General features: G+C 23.3%; 1 protein-coding gene across 1 annotated transcript in view; it reads right to left on the bottom strand.

The window, feature by feature from the left end:
* Window positions 1–12,938, bottom strand: part of LOC129606682 (uncharacterized) — a 48,042-nt gene extending 35,104 nt beyond the window's left edge. The window contains exon 1 of the mRNA XM_055517115.1: window positions 12,587–12,938. The gene's annotated coding sequence lies outside the window, so the exon portion shown is untranslated. The remainder of the gene's footprint in view (window positions 1–12,586) is intronic.
* Between the last annotated feature and the right edge of the window lie 2,481 nt (window positions 12,939–15,419).

Genomic DNA, 15,419 nt, shown 5'->3' with positions numbered 1-15,419 from the left:
TTGTGTGTCCGATTATAAATCAGATATATGAAGTTTTGATGGAATTGCTTGACAGGTTCAGGTACCTGCCATACAACTGTAAAAGCTAATTTTAAATATTTGGAAAAATTATAAAGTCAGATTCATGAAACTTGACAGTCGGATGTCCAATAATAGGTCAGACATATCCGTGAAGTTTCTATAGAATGTCTTCACGTGTTCGAGTAATTGCTACACAATAACGAAAAGTGCAGGGTATAATTCAATCGGTTTATACCGACTGAAACGTTTTTACTTGTTATTAAACATTTTAATCTCTGTTTCTTTTATTTTAGATAAATGATAATTATCATCCACCTAAACATACGAGTATATACAAATGTTATGAGTATGGCAGATTATTAACAAACAAAAAATAAAACAAGTTCCTATACAAGTGTTATACTTGTACCATAAAAAGGATGACAACAAAATATTAATTTTTATAGATGCTTTTAGTCTTATATATTTGGTGTACCATTTAAAAATAACTTAGAATAATTAAGGAATTATTAAGAATGTATGACCCTCACAACATGCATCATATACAGTCTAACTACATCATCCTGGATAAAGGGGTAATTCAGAGAAATAATTAAACGCTTATTGCAGTAGGTAACATTTTACTTCTGTATAAAAGAGTTCAATGCAAAATACCATCTCATTTACAAACTACTTCTAAATATAGTGGAAAATGTTCGTTGGATTGTTATATTTCTTTAAAAGGAACACAGTCGAGTTGTTTACATTAGAGTTTGAACAGTTTTTTTTTTTGTTCATTAATATTAATTTGTCAAATTTTATGTTTGTATAATCGATAAATTGTTGTAATATAAAAGTTATTTATCGATTATACAAAAAAAACAAAATTTATGTAAATTATTGAATTTAATGTTTTGTAAGGCAAATAATGTTTTACAAGTTATTTGAAACGCAAGTCATAATTTCATTAAAAATTTTATTTAGCTTTGCTCTAGCATGAATTTCAGTAAATGTGAATTAAACAAAGTAAATTTTAAAACAAAAAATTCAATAAAAGGCAAATTCAAAGCCAGTATTTCTAGTACCAGTAACAGAAAATGAAATTATTGGAATTACTACAAATCTGTATAGGTATGCTATGGCAGGGTCTAATGAAATAAAAATTAACGAAATTCGGCAATTAATACATAATTATTAAAAAACCGTTATGGGACTTAAATTGTGTGTCACTAACGAAACTTATCAGAATGCTTGAAAAAGGCTGTAACAGATTCATAAATGTGAACAAAAAACGGATTTTGGTAATTATAGACCAATATTAATACTAAGTTCAATAAGTAAAATATATGAGAGAAGCTAATAAACGAACTCCTAGTTTTGTTAAACCAAGAATCAGATTTGCAGTTTCCATTACACTCGATAATGTTTATGATGCTTTAGATGAAGGTTATTCCCTTGCGTGTCTTTTTATTGATTTAAGTGAAACATTTGATGTGGTTAATCATAGTCGCCTGCTAGATTTTCCTGAAGGTTTGGGTAATAAGAGGCACTGCAGGTTATTTATTCAGAAGTTACTCATCAAATACATGAAAACGAATAAACTAGATATAAACCAACTCATATATTTCGAAAAGTACAAATATGTTTACAAAATAACAAACAAAAATATGAAATTATCGTTATCAATTTTAATAAGAGATACAGTACATATTTATAATACTAGGTCTAATAAAGCAATAAAAATATTTAACACATTGCCGGAAATATTAAACATAATTAAAGAAAATATTAAACATTAATTATGAAAATACGTTAAGTAAAAATTGCATAGTTTGAGGTACAGATCACATTGTTTCAACTTTTTAAGATTTGAACAATTTAATCAAAGTCATTTACTTTTAAACCACTTAATCCAAGCTTCCTCTATACATTATTGATTATTTAACCTAAATTGTAATATTCGGTTATTAATAATCGTAATATACTTGTATAAATTGGTAAATAATTAAAGTATTAATATTTTATTTTTAATTAAAATTATTTTCTGTTAAGTAGAATTAAAAAGGAATCTGGTAATAATCTTATAAATTATGAAATAATTTTAACCCACTTGATTATTTCTTGTAAATTGAAATTTTTTCTTAATACTTTTAACAGTTTAACACCAACTTATACGATTTGAGTTCAGATTTTGCCAACTAAATGTATTGAAAGCTTGATTAAAATATTAATGAAAAAAAGCCCAGTTTAATTATCGATTTTTTTTTCTTTCTTAATAAAATTATTAAAAAAAAAACTGAATTTTTTAATATTGAAATCAAATAGGAATGGTTGAATTGCACATTTGCTTTTTAAATTAAATAAAATTTCAAGCATTCGCGCACTCTTAATAAAATGCAGTAATCTTACGTGCTTTTTTACATTCCCAATATGGAAATCTGCATATTTTTATTTACAAATAAAAAAAAAATTAAATGTAAAGAATCAGAAAATTTAAAATTTCATTTTATAATTATGTCGCAATTGTAACATAGCAATAATGATAAGATTCAAGAAATAAATTAGGTTAATAATTAAGAAACCTGTATTTCTGACTATATATAAAATTCTATTTTATAAAGAAAAAAAATGCATAAATGAAGAAAATAAAAAGTAAGTATGGAAAATTTTATTTTAGAAAAGTAAACTAGTCTAAAAAGCTATTGGTATTGTGTGAATAATAGAGGAAAATAATTTCTTAATTTTCTTGAATTAAAAATTTTAAAAAATTAATCTTTAATTGAAAAATATTCGAGTTAATAACATTTCTTATTTAATATATGTGCTAAAATTTACATTGCATAATACGAATAGCAGAAAATATTTTTATGAAGCTTAAACTAGAAATTTACGGGCATTATGCGATAATTCCTACACATACATAGTCTTGCAAGCTTTTAAAAACTGATAAATAATTTAAATATAATTAAAGTAAACTAAAAAGTAAGTTCAACGCCTGTATCAAGTGAGTTCTGCTTTACGGAAGTAAAATATGGTTGGTCTAGAAAGCTATCATGCAAAAGATACAGTTCTTCGTTAATAAATGTGTCAAAACTCCATGGAAAGTGTTCTGGCCACAAAGAATTATGAAACAGGAGGTACGGGTAATCCAACAGAAATCCAAATATGAAGAAGCAAATAGAAATAGATTGGTCACACCTTATGATCCTCAGTAACATCTGTAGCACGTCAAACTTTGGAATAGAATCCAAGAACGAAAAAATATGCGGAAATGAAAGAGGACATGAAGAAGAAGTGTTTTGAAAATATTAGAGCTATCCATGGACAAAAAGAAAGAGGTTGGAACAGAGATATATGGAGAAACAATGTCGAAGCCCTATATTCTCTAGTTTACAATCAACTTAAATATTAAGAAATTATACTTATTAATTATAAATTAAATTCCAAAATCGAGGTCCAAACATTTTTCCATTATAGCTTTTAACCGTATATATATACTTTTAATTGGATTGACATACATTTAATGTAGATATTAAATTTAAATTATGAAAAGAAAACAAATGTACGAGTACCTACATGCAGATTTGCCAACACGTATGTGTGGTATTTAATTTGTTATATTTCAAAATCAACTTGAAATTACTTTCTTAAATTATCATTAAAAATATTTTAAAAGCCTATTAAACCATATATACACAATATATGTATACATATGTATTTTTTTACATTTTATTTATTAACCATAAATTAAAACACCTTTAAGGTTTTTTTTTTTTAAAAAAAAAGGAAAACAACATGATAAAAATTAATAAAATCACGACTATTTTTTCTTATTTTTAAGTTTAACTTTTAATATTTTAGCGTGGTATAGTGTTATTCAAAAATAACCAAAAATGCAATAAACAACACTCTTAAACTAAATTTAATTGCGGTCACATCAATGTTCTCTCATTATAATGATTAAAAGCCTCAGGAGGAAAATTGAATGTTGTTTTTTTTGTTTTTGTTTTTCTTATTTATTTATAAATTAACAAATTAATATTTTTTATATTTTTTCTCTTTTTACATGCATGCATGTATCATGTGTGTAATTTTTAATCAGCATACAATAGTAATGATCATATATTTGTCTAGAAAATTTTTTTTTTTGGTGCTTTTGATACTTTTTAATAAAATGGCGTAATTTTCAAGTGTACTTGAAATGAGATGATCATATAATAACAATAATAATGAAGAAGCCATCATTACTGTCATTTTAATCAAAAAAGAAAAAAATGTAATTTTGTGGTATTTTTGCGCAAGAATAATAAAATGTTGCATATCGCATGACATACAAACAATAATTTTATATGTATATATTAATTTTGATAATATTTATCTGCCTATACTAACATACTTAGATGTATTTACACATGCAAGTGGTAATTTTAAATGTGTTAAACTTATAAATGTAGGTGAATTGAGCAAAAAAAAAAAATAAATATAAAAAAAAAAGAAGCAAACTGTGCTACAGCGAGAAATCTTAACAAAAAAGCAAGTATAAAATAACTATAATTTTAGGTAAAGATTATCTTGATCATGTCAAATTATCGATTTTCTTTTTTTCAGAAATATGTATACAATTTTGCTATATACGCGATACTTAATTTGTCTCTGCTTTTTTTTTTTATTAGGGGGTCAATGATTTTCTCATAAAACAAGCCAACAGACCATTTTTCAATTCTAATTTCAAGAAAAAATATGATTTTTTTTTTGGTAATTTTTTTCTTATTTTCTTCTTTTTATACTTTATTTGGAAAATTGTTATTAAATTAAGAAGAATAAACAAAAAAAAAAAATTGCACATTATTCATAAGTAAACAAAAAATATCAAAATAGAAAAAAAAATTGTACTAAAATTGCAAATGTTTACGATTAGAAATTAAAAAGAAAAAATAAATTAAAAACCATGAACAATTTCAGAAAATAAACTCAATGAAATCGCGAAAGAAAAAAGATAAAATTTAAGATTTTAAATAAACAATTATTTTATGAGTTTTAAAAATGCAAAATTAAAAATTTTTTAAAATTATTTGTTGATCAAATATTTTGGTATGATTGACACAAAATGACATTTTGATTATATGAATATTAAATATTGATTGTGAATTAAATTCATTCATGATTGTGATTAAGTAATCAATCATTTAAAAATGATTTTAAAGGATCGAAAAAATAATTACACAAACAAACAAACATGTTTGTCTTTTGTCCAAATGAAATATTTCTATTAACGTAATACAGCAAAACAATAACGTAATATATATGTAATGAGTACTGTTGATTTTAACTGTCCTTTATTGTCATAACAATTTCACTACATTGATGATAAGCTAGAAAAATCTTTATGAACAAAATTTTTGTGCATTATTCAAAGGCCTTATAATATATTTGTTAGTTTCAATATTTGTGGCACAAAAATTACACTACAAAATGTTGAACCTATAACAAAAGTTGTTAACCTATCAAGCAAACCCTACTAATGTTACGGAATGTAATGAAATTAGTATATGAGTAAGGCAGTTAAGTTATTTGAACTGTTTTAATTTTATAGAAATAATTAAAAATAATATTGAATATTCATCACGTTATATTTCTACAATATTGCTTTTTGTATTATATTCTTTTACAGTACTGCGTAAATGAAAATCTCTATTAATATAGTGCAGAATAAAAAAAATTTAAAATTAAATTTGATCCTTCGGCATCTTTACAAATCAAAAAAAAATGCATTTAAGATTTATACCCTATAGAAAAGTACAGAGTGTCATAGACTCAATAGTATGACCCCGAATGCGGTGATAGAATGACTTCCTTGAATGAAACACCATCTGACATTTTGATTTTTGGGGTCCCCTCTTTCCTCTACTTCTGGAGTACTGTTTTCTTCGAACACTCTGTATATAATTTTTGCTATTAACATTGAATTTCAAAAATTTTGATTTTCAAAATTTTTTCTTTTTTGATTTTTTTTATTTTGCATATTTTTTTTTTTGATTATTTTTCCAAAGAGTGTGGGCATATAAATCTAGACTTATTCAGCTTTCTTATGTAAAAAATTCCAAATTTTTTTCTATTTTTAAAAAATACTTGAATAATATCAAAAACATTTAAAAGTGCTCTAGACATTTTTGATTTTATATTGATAAAAAAAAAATATTTAATAGAAAAAATAAAAGAAAAATTTTCGTATTTTTACAAATTTGTTTTGTTAATAGGGTAAACATATCGCTTCACTGACTTCTGATATTATTGAATAGAGAAAAACGAAAACTTCAAAAACGAAATTCAAAAATATTGAAAAAAAAAACAAACCAAAAAAAGAAGGTTTGTCACCGTGATTTCATAACTAAAATTCATTTACATTTAAAAATATAAAAAAAAAATGCTTGATTATAACCTATTTTTTTTTTAAATTCAACCATATTATATAATACGGATATTATACTGTGCCATGCAGCAAATCAAAAAAATATGATGAAAATGTTCACATACCTTTTAGCAGTATATTTTCTGGTATCTTCTGAATTTATAAGTCTTGTTATTGTTTTTTACTATGTATATTAACAATAAATCAAGTATGAGAGTAAAAAACAGAAAGGGAAAAAAAAATATAAATAAAAATATTTAAAACATAAAATTTAAAATATGTTAATTTTTTATTATTGAATAATAAAATTAATAAAAAAAAAACGAGAAAGAAACTAAAAACACACAAAAAATCCTAAAAGCATAATCGTTCAAAATTATTTTATGAAACTTTAACAACTTAGGGCAATTCGCATTTCCGGTAATAGAATTTAATGAATTTTTGTAATAAATTTGTTTTTAAAATTTTTTAATAATTTTAATAGTAGCTTATAATGTGCAATTTTATTAATAATTAATTGATAAATTTACAATTTATTTATTATTCAAATTATGTCAAAAATCTTTGCATTAAGATTATATTGAACGTAGAAATATAAGTCCAAAATATGGGGGTTTTCGTTTGTGCACGCTATGTTTACGCAGTATGCAAATACTGAATAATTACTCGTTTGAAAATGACATTATTATGAAAATTAAAATTTTGAAATTTTCAAAGTTTTTAAATTAAAAAAATTCAAAACTAAGTGTTTGTATTTTATTTTACATTTCGTTATAGTTATGGAATGAATTCGCAACGCATGAACGAATGAATTCCGAACGCACTTTATTACAACGAATCATTTCCGAACGATCTAAATACGAGTATATTACATTGTGTGCAGCTTACAATTTTCAAACGTGCTACACGAGTTTGAACTATTCTAGAAATGTGTTAACGAAAACTCTTAAAATTGCCCTACATATTTGAAATTCCCTTCTTGAGCTAATGAATTTTTTTTTTCTTATAAGGCACTTGGATTCAAAAATACCAAATATTTACAAAAAAAATCTTAATAATAAACTTTTAACTCGATTTTTAATTTAAAGAAAAATATCCTGAAATTTGTATAATTTCATTTGATTGACCGAAACAATAAAACAAAGTTAATTTACTACAAAAAAAAAACAAAAAGTTGATGAAAACAAAAAAAATTTTTAAATTGAATTTTGGCATCTCTTTGTTTTTCATTTTTACTTTTGTTTTCTTTTCTAATTTTAATATTAACACATCCTTGATGAAATTCGATTATTAGTCTTTATTAATATTTATTTTTTAATTTTACTTCAAATTTAATTTCTATGCATGCAAATAAAGACTAATTTCAATAATAAGGCCATAATTTCATAATGGTCAAACCTCTTAAAAATTTAAATTAAAAAAAATTTTTTTTTTTAAGTGTATTGTATTTACGGTAACCTTGGAAGCAAAATGTGCGTGTTTCTTGTACACTTATTGAAAAGAAATTAAACAAAAGACTTAAATGAGAAACTTTATTAATATTTTTTTTTCATGCAATATTAATGTGCTTTTATACTCAAATGCAAATTTCAAATATACTAATTATTAATTAGATTGATTAGTATTAGTATAGTACCTTTTGTTTTACATTGATAAATTATTATTAAAAAATGCGATTTTGAAATATTTGGCAAATTGCACACCAGAAAAAAAATATTTTAATTAATTGTATGAAATTATTTGTTAAGATATTGTACAAGAATTGGGAATTATAAAAAAGTTATTGAATGAAATTTAAAAATTAATTAGAAAATCCAAAGCATTTTCTAAACAAAATCATAATCACAAATCCATTTTATTAAAAAACTACTTTATGATTAGTTTCTAGTTTTTTATATAATTAATTCCCATAATATTTTTTTAACATTAAGACCCAAAATTATTTGTGAATTGCAAAATATATACCTATTACCCGAAATCTAATTCATACTATGCAACATAATATGACAATAGGTGAATAGGTGAGAAGACAACATTTTGTATCTGCATTGTAGGCAATAGAGCGCTCATATTAAAGAATTAAAAATGTATTCAAAGATAAAGTTATGCATTAATTAAAGAATAAAAAATGTTTTCAAAGATAAAGTCATGCATTAATTTCAAAAACGGAAATCACCTCTTCAAAACAAACCTTATCAATTGCAGATCAAATGAAATTTTGGCAGCTTATTTTTAGAGTTTGATATTTATTTTTTGAACACCATATGAGATTTTCGATTTCTTTAAAGAAATACACCCCCTTATACCGTTATAAAGACACCCTTAATTTTTGTCTCATTCAATTCATCAGGCTTACCTTCCCTTCTCCCGAACCTTCTCTTCATATTATTTCACTTTACTCGTCTGAATAACAACATTCCTTACATTTTAATATACAATTTCTTTTCAACTTTTTTTTTTGCAAATTCCATTTAAAAAAACAAATTCTTATTAAATTGCAAAGGAACGAAAAACTCACAAGAGCATGTCAAAAAAAAAAATTTAAAGTGAAATTTTTAAAAAATTGTACATGACTTACAAACATAATAATGTCAGGTATAATGTGTAATATTTGTTCATAAAAAATACTATCCAAAAACGATAACCATATAAAGTTTATCAAAATAATAAAAAACAAAAGTTAAGAAAAATAAAATTTTAAAAATTCTTTACAATGTTCTTTACTTCATAAAAACCAAACTTGTCAATTTGTCATTTAGAATTAAGGTTTAAATCATCATTTGTCTGGATCAACGACTTATTATTCACTAATATGAGCATATATATTCAATGTACACAATAAAATTAAGTACACATAAAGCATAAAATTCAAAAGTATCATGTGCAAAACGTAATGTAATACACGCACACGGTTAAATGTCATTATATATGCAAAAAATTCAAAATCTCAATTTTCAAATTGTTATACATGCGTGTGTATGTATATAATTTTCTTTAATCATGTTATGGCCTATGAAAAAGAAAAAAAACAAATAAATAAATGAGAAAAATTTCATCCCACTTGGATACCAATTTCATATGTATTCAAATCTTTATATAATTTATTAGCGACATTTATAAGTCACCAACAAAATATTGTATATCATTCGCAATATAAATACAATAATATATACAGTGCGATGCACATTTATTGTAAATTCTATTTATAAATATATATGAAATATATTATATACTCGAACAAAAGGTACACAAATTATATATATGTACATTGTATTATGAATACTTATATGAACGTGTACATGAACACTTAAATAAATAAATAATATATAAATTATTAACAGTTAAATGACCTCGTATTTAAGTAGTTCTTAGATTTTATTTTATCGCCAAAAAGATTCATTGAATATAAAGAAAGGACAAGAAAGTAAAATAAAATAAAAAGAAATTAAAAAAAAAAAAAATGAAATGTAATGAAAGTATAACCGTTTTCGTTTTTGGATCAAAATCGTGCTATAAAATTTCTTTAAAAATTAGTAGCGTCTAGAAATACATTTATGATAATTTACTATTGTAGGAGTATTTGATCTGACAAAAATTCTCTCAGCGACACATTCTTGGCATCTCGCACAATTCTCGCAATGTCAACAACAATGTGAGCAACACAATATTTTTAAAAATTTTATACTCTTTAGGTATCAAAAACGTCGTATTTATTTGTAAAACATACGGCAACGTCAAAATACAGACTGTAATATATTCAAGCCGAAGTTATACTGTCGTACCTTACAAAATAACTAAAATAGTTTTATATTTTTTTTCGGGAATTTTTCCCATATTTCGTAAAGGCCTTTTCGCCTTTATTTTGGAGTTCAGTTCAATTTTTATTATTTTGTAAAAAAAACTTTTGCTACAAAATGATAATGGTATGGTCTAACTCTAAATGTTTTTTTTTTGTATTATAAAGAATCAAATACAAATTTGAAAATTGGAACTGTTCTTATCCATAATTTTGTAATTTTTGTTTTTTTCTTAGTTTTCTTTTCCATTTTTGAATTCATTGAAATGACTTTAAGAATTCTTAATAAACATAGCAATGGAAAACAGTTCTGTTGTTTTTTTTTAAGTATTTTAAAACTATCCATAAAATAATGTTGCTCCATCCATTTCAATTAGATTTGTTTTTGTAATTTTAAATTTATTTTTGTGACCGGACTATAATTACGTGCAAGTAATTTCGAATAACTTAAATGAAATTTATACATTTCATTAATAAAAAGAAAACATAATAACAAAATGAGTATACGAGTACATACAATTAAAGAGGAGCTACAAGTGACTTGTACGGTTTATAAAATAATTTAACCAAATGAAAATATTTTTCATGTACAATTTCGGAAATTTATTGATGTACATTGTCACATACGAAGATAATTTGATAATTTTTTTTAGTATAAGTACATACGTACTGTAGATTGGTGACATCAAAAGGTGAAATTTTCTATTCTAAATTCAAGTGATTTTCTGAAAGCGATTTAATTGTGTAATAAACACAAAGTATTGATGTCAATCGATTTTTATATTATGAATTTTATTAATATCGAATTAGATATTTAAAAAAATATTTTGAATATTTTGTTCTGGTACAATATCTATATTTAGAAAATTTCATATTTAAGAAAAAACTGGGCTGCTGTATTTGTTATTCCATATGATATAATATCGAATTAAAAATTCGAAATTTAGAATATAATTAGGTCACCCTCGAAAATAATTATTCTTACATTTATCTCTTTTGTTCAAACCAAAACAAACTCAATATTTGAGTAATTTTTGAGTTTTTACTGTAATTTTAAATTTGTTTTTACTCAAAGGTTATTTAAAAATGTAAACGCCATCTCACTAATGGTGTATAAATGTACTAAAATTTTAGACATGTTCCTATTGAAGCAAAGTTGTGTAGTATTTTTTCGTAAACAAAAATTTAGAAAATTAAATAACAAATTAAATGCTAAAATAAACTGTTCTGAATAAATTTAAAAATAAAAATTTAAAGTTGCCTCAAAAATATTTTTATTTATAAAAGAATATGTTAATGAATAACTGAATTAGTGATTAATTCAATTATTGGATTAAAATTGTACAAACAATAAGTATATGTATTATATAATATATATATAATTTGTGCAATGACAGCTAAATTTTCGATAAATGTGCAATATTTTAAGTATTATTACCATTAAGTTTCAATTCGACTTAACCTATACAATAACTCAATCTATATGATAACTCAATAACGAGTGAAACCAAGTTATAATCTATGCATAGTAATTTAATAATTATATTAGATCAGATTAAACATGATGCAACAATGCAGCGCAACCCAAAAAGTGCATCTTTTGCGCCTTCCTTTCACCTATCACGTCTAAAACGCTACCTCTAGAACTTATCCTTATTCGAATAACTTGTGGGGATTAACTCAATAATGGAAGTGAACAGAATAAACGAAGTGGTAGTTTCATTTTCAAAAATGAAGTAAGTAACATGGAAATGAACTAAGAATTAAATGAAATGCTATAATTCGAAGGTATTCCAGCAGACGTAATCCTTGCAATAAAAAACTTTAAACTGCAACATTAATCGAAGCATACTAAAATCCTTACGACAAAACCATTTTAAGGTTTTGAGTTTTCTTATTATTCACTGTAGTTTAAATTTTTCAGATTATTTTGGTTTAAGTCTCAGTTTCCAAATTATTTGTCCTAATTAAATAATAATCTTTTAATTAAATAATTTATTATTATAAAATCTATGTATTAATTCAATTTTAAATAATTCGATTTTGTAATTTTAAATTAGTATACGAAATTAGTATGTGTATTAGTATATGTACAAGAAAATTCAATTATATTTGATCTAAAAATTTTATACAACCATTGTGTACATAATTTTAGTTTACATTAATTTTAATGTGTATTGCATAAATATATGCAGATGTTATAATCCTTTTATAGACTGTTCCAGTTCTAATGTGCCCCCTTAAGAAATAATTTCTTATATGCATAAAGAACAACTTAACCTTCGATTTTAATTTTTCATTTTAATTAACCGAATTATTTTATTCCATATAAAATCAAAATAAAAAATTTAATTAATTTAAATTAAAAATAAAAGACTAACCAAAATTGTTTTACACTTATAAATTCCTTATATATTGAATAGCTTCCAAATGTGCAATAGAAACGCTGGTATTTTAATCCATTAACAAAAAAAAAATGATTATTTAAAACGAAAAACAATTTTTATTATTTTTCTTTTTATACAAAATAACTGTTATATTCTATACTAATTTAATTAAAATTAAAAAAAATAGAATGTAAAACAAAAAAAAACACATAAAATACTAAAATTTATTTGTTATATTAATTTTTAATCAGAGACATTAATATAACAAGAACAACACTAAAAATTACTCTTCATCCTATATAGATGACAACTCTCTATATTGCGAGCATACGTCGACCGCGCGCCGTGTTTCAAACAAGACTAAAAGTAAACATAAAATGGTAATAATAATAAAAAAAAAAAAAATTATTTTTCATTTTTTATTTTGTTTATTTTGACTATACATAAATAAAAATGTAGTATACCTGTCACTGTTATACGGTAAAAAAAATAATATACAAAAACAAAAAGTAAACAAAATATCCACCGTTAGAAAATATTTTTTGCAGAAAATTAAGTTAAAGTTAAAGACAAGAAAAAGCTTTTAAATTTTTAACATTTACAGTTTGCATTGGAGTGTCTAGCTGAAATCAAATCAATGGTGAGTTCTGCAAAATATTTATTTGAAAAGAATTTCATATTAAGCACAATACTCATATTGTGTACGAAATTTATTGTATACTATGCGCTTTACAGTTGATTGAGCACATGTAGATATACATATTATGTGTAACAGAAAATTAATCGGTATATTTCAAAGCAAAATATTGATTCTGTAAAAGGTTCCATTTAAAGTAAAAAAATTTTGTTTCATTAAAATAAAAATTATTTTGAAAAAATATTTTGTTAATTGAAATATTTGTACGCTAACTAATCAAATGATCTCTCACTATAGTTATGCTTTCTTATTTATTAAAATAAATGTAAAACTTACACAATTAAAACTTTTTCAATTTCACATACTTACAATTACACGAATGAATTTTATAATTGATAAGAATATTTTCGAAACTAAAAATTTTTCTTGTTTTGCTTTAAAAATTTCTAGTTCAAAAACAATTTAAAAAAAAAATCTAGGTTATAACGCTGTAATTGAAAACAATTTAATAGTACATTATGCTTATCTTGTTCCAGAAATAAGTTAATATGCAGCTGTTCAAATCTACAAATAGTCCTCAAACGCCATTCATATCGTACAAATTATTGTTTAGAAGTAATTACTATTTAGCCAGAACTATTAGAAGAATGAGTTAATAACTATTCAGCAATGAAATAATGTAAAAAATTAGAATTCGGTTAAATATAACATAAAAATAAAAATACTAAATTCAACGCGCATAATGGAAACCACATTATTTTTATCATGTACTAAATAAAAATATATTATAAACGAAGTTAATTGTTTATAATGTTTTTATAACTTGTTAAAAACGAAAAAATTTATTACACATATAATAACAATACACAATTCTTTTACAGATTACTGTTTACAATATTACAGCAAAATGTTAAAAATAACATTGAGCAAAAAGGGAAGTGTATGGTGAAAAGCAAAATAATGAGGTGAATTTTATTTAAAAAAAACAAATTCTTATCTCATGTCTTTTGTTTTAAAAACACCATTATACTTAAGATTTATTTTTTACTTATGAATTATTTTCCGAAAAAAAAAATTATGAAAATAGAAAAAAAAATTTCAATAATTTAATGATAATAAATAATTAAAGGTCAGATAATTAGTCTATAAATATAGTTGGCGATTAATGAACTTATTATTATAATTATTTTTATTTTTGTATATTTTAAAGATTATTCATCAAATTTATTTATAATTAGTTTAAAAAAAAAGTATGCTGTTAATCAACTAAATGTTAGAGGCTATCAAAAATAAAAATGCATCTTATTTTAATTTTATATTAGAGAAAGACAGTGTTTCACAAAATTATAAATTATTTTAGTTCGATATATTTATAATAATCATTGTAATATAAACAGTAGCACCCATAATGTTCAGGGGATTTACAAAATTTACAAATTATTAACATTAATTATAATACAGACAGATTTTTACATAAATTGCACTCCGCATAGACATATTTTAGTATTTCACTTTTTCTTACAGATATTTTAGTGAAATAAATTAGTGTTTCGCAAAAATCTCATTGCAAAGAGCATTTTTCGAAATGTCATTGGTGTCTTATCCGTCCCATACAAATATTTTGGCATACTTTACAGATGTTTTGTGTATAAATTTCGATCCATGGTTTTGTTTGAACGAGATGGCTTGAAAAAGCACCGCCAATTATAGTAAGCGAAAATCTCGGTTATCTGGGCTTTGATGAACAAATATTTAGATCATATATTTGCTAACCAACTCTCCTATTAGGTAAATTAAATTTTTAATTTGACCTTAAATTTTTAATTTGAGCTTTTGGCAAGTTGACTAATTTAATGTTATGTAAATGAATAATACATTCACACATACCCATGCATAAATATTTGAACATATAATTATACATAAATATTTTTATTAAAAAATAATTAAATAATTGAAAATAAATTTAAAATACTTGTAATTTTAATTTGTTTATTATTTTTTCTCTTCTTTTTCCAAATTTTTAAGTTCAAAATTTGTTACCATTTACAAATTACAAAACTCATCCATTACTTTGTGACCTTGTATAGAAAAAAATTACAAAACAATTAGAGTACGTTTTAAAAAACCAAAAGAAAGAAAATAAAGAGCAAAACTAATTTTTTTTTTTACAACAATAAAATATTCAGAACA

The sequence above is a fragment of the Condylostylus longicornis genome, unplaced genomic scaffold (genome assembly GCF_029603195.1).
Source record: "Condylostylus longicornis isolate FDR11 unplaced genomic scaffold, ASM2960319v2 ptg000020l, whole genome shotgun sequence".
In the NCBI taxonomy this organism is placed as follows: Eukaryota; Metazoa; Arthropoda; class Insecta; order Diptera; family Dolichopodidae; genus Condylostylus; species Condylostylus longicornis.
The sequence above is the reverse complement of the archived record's forward strand: the minus strand, read 5'-3'. Positions and strand labels throughout refer to the sequence as shown.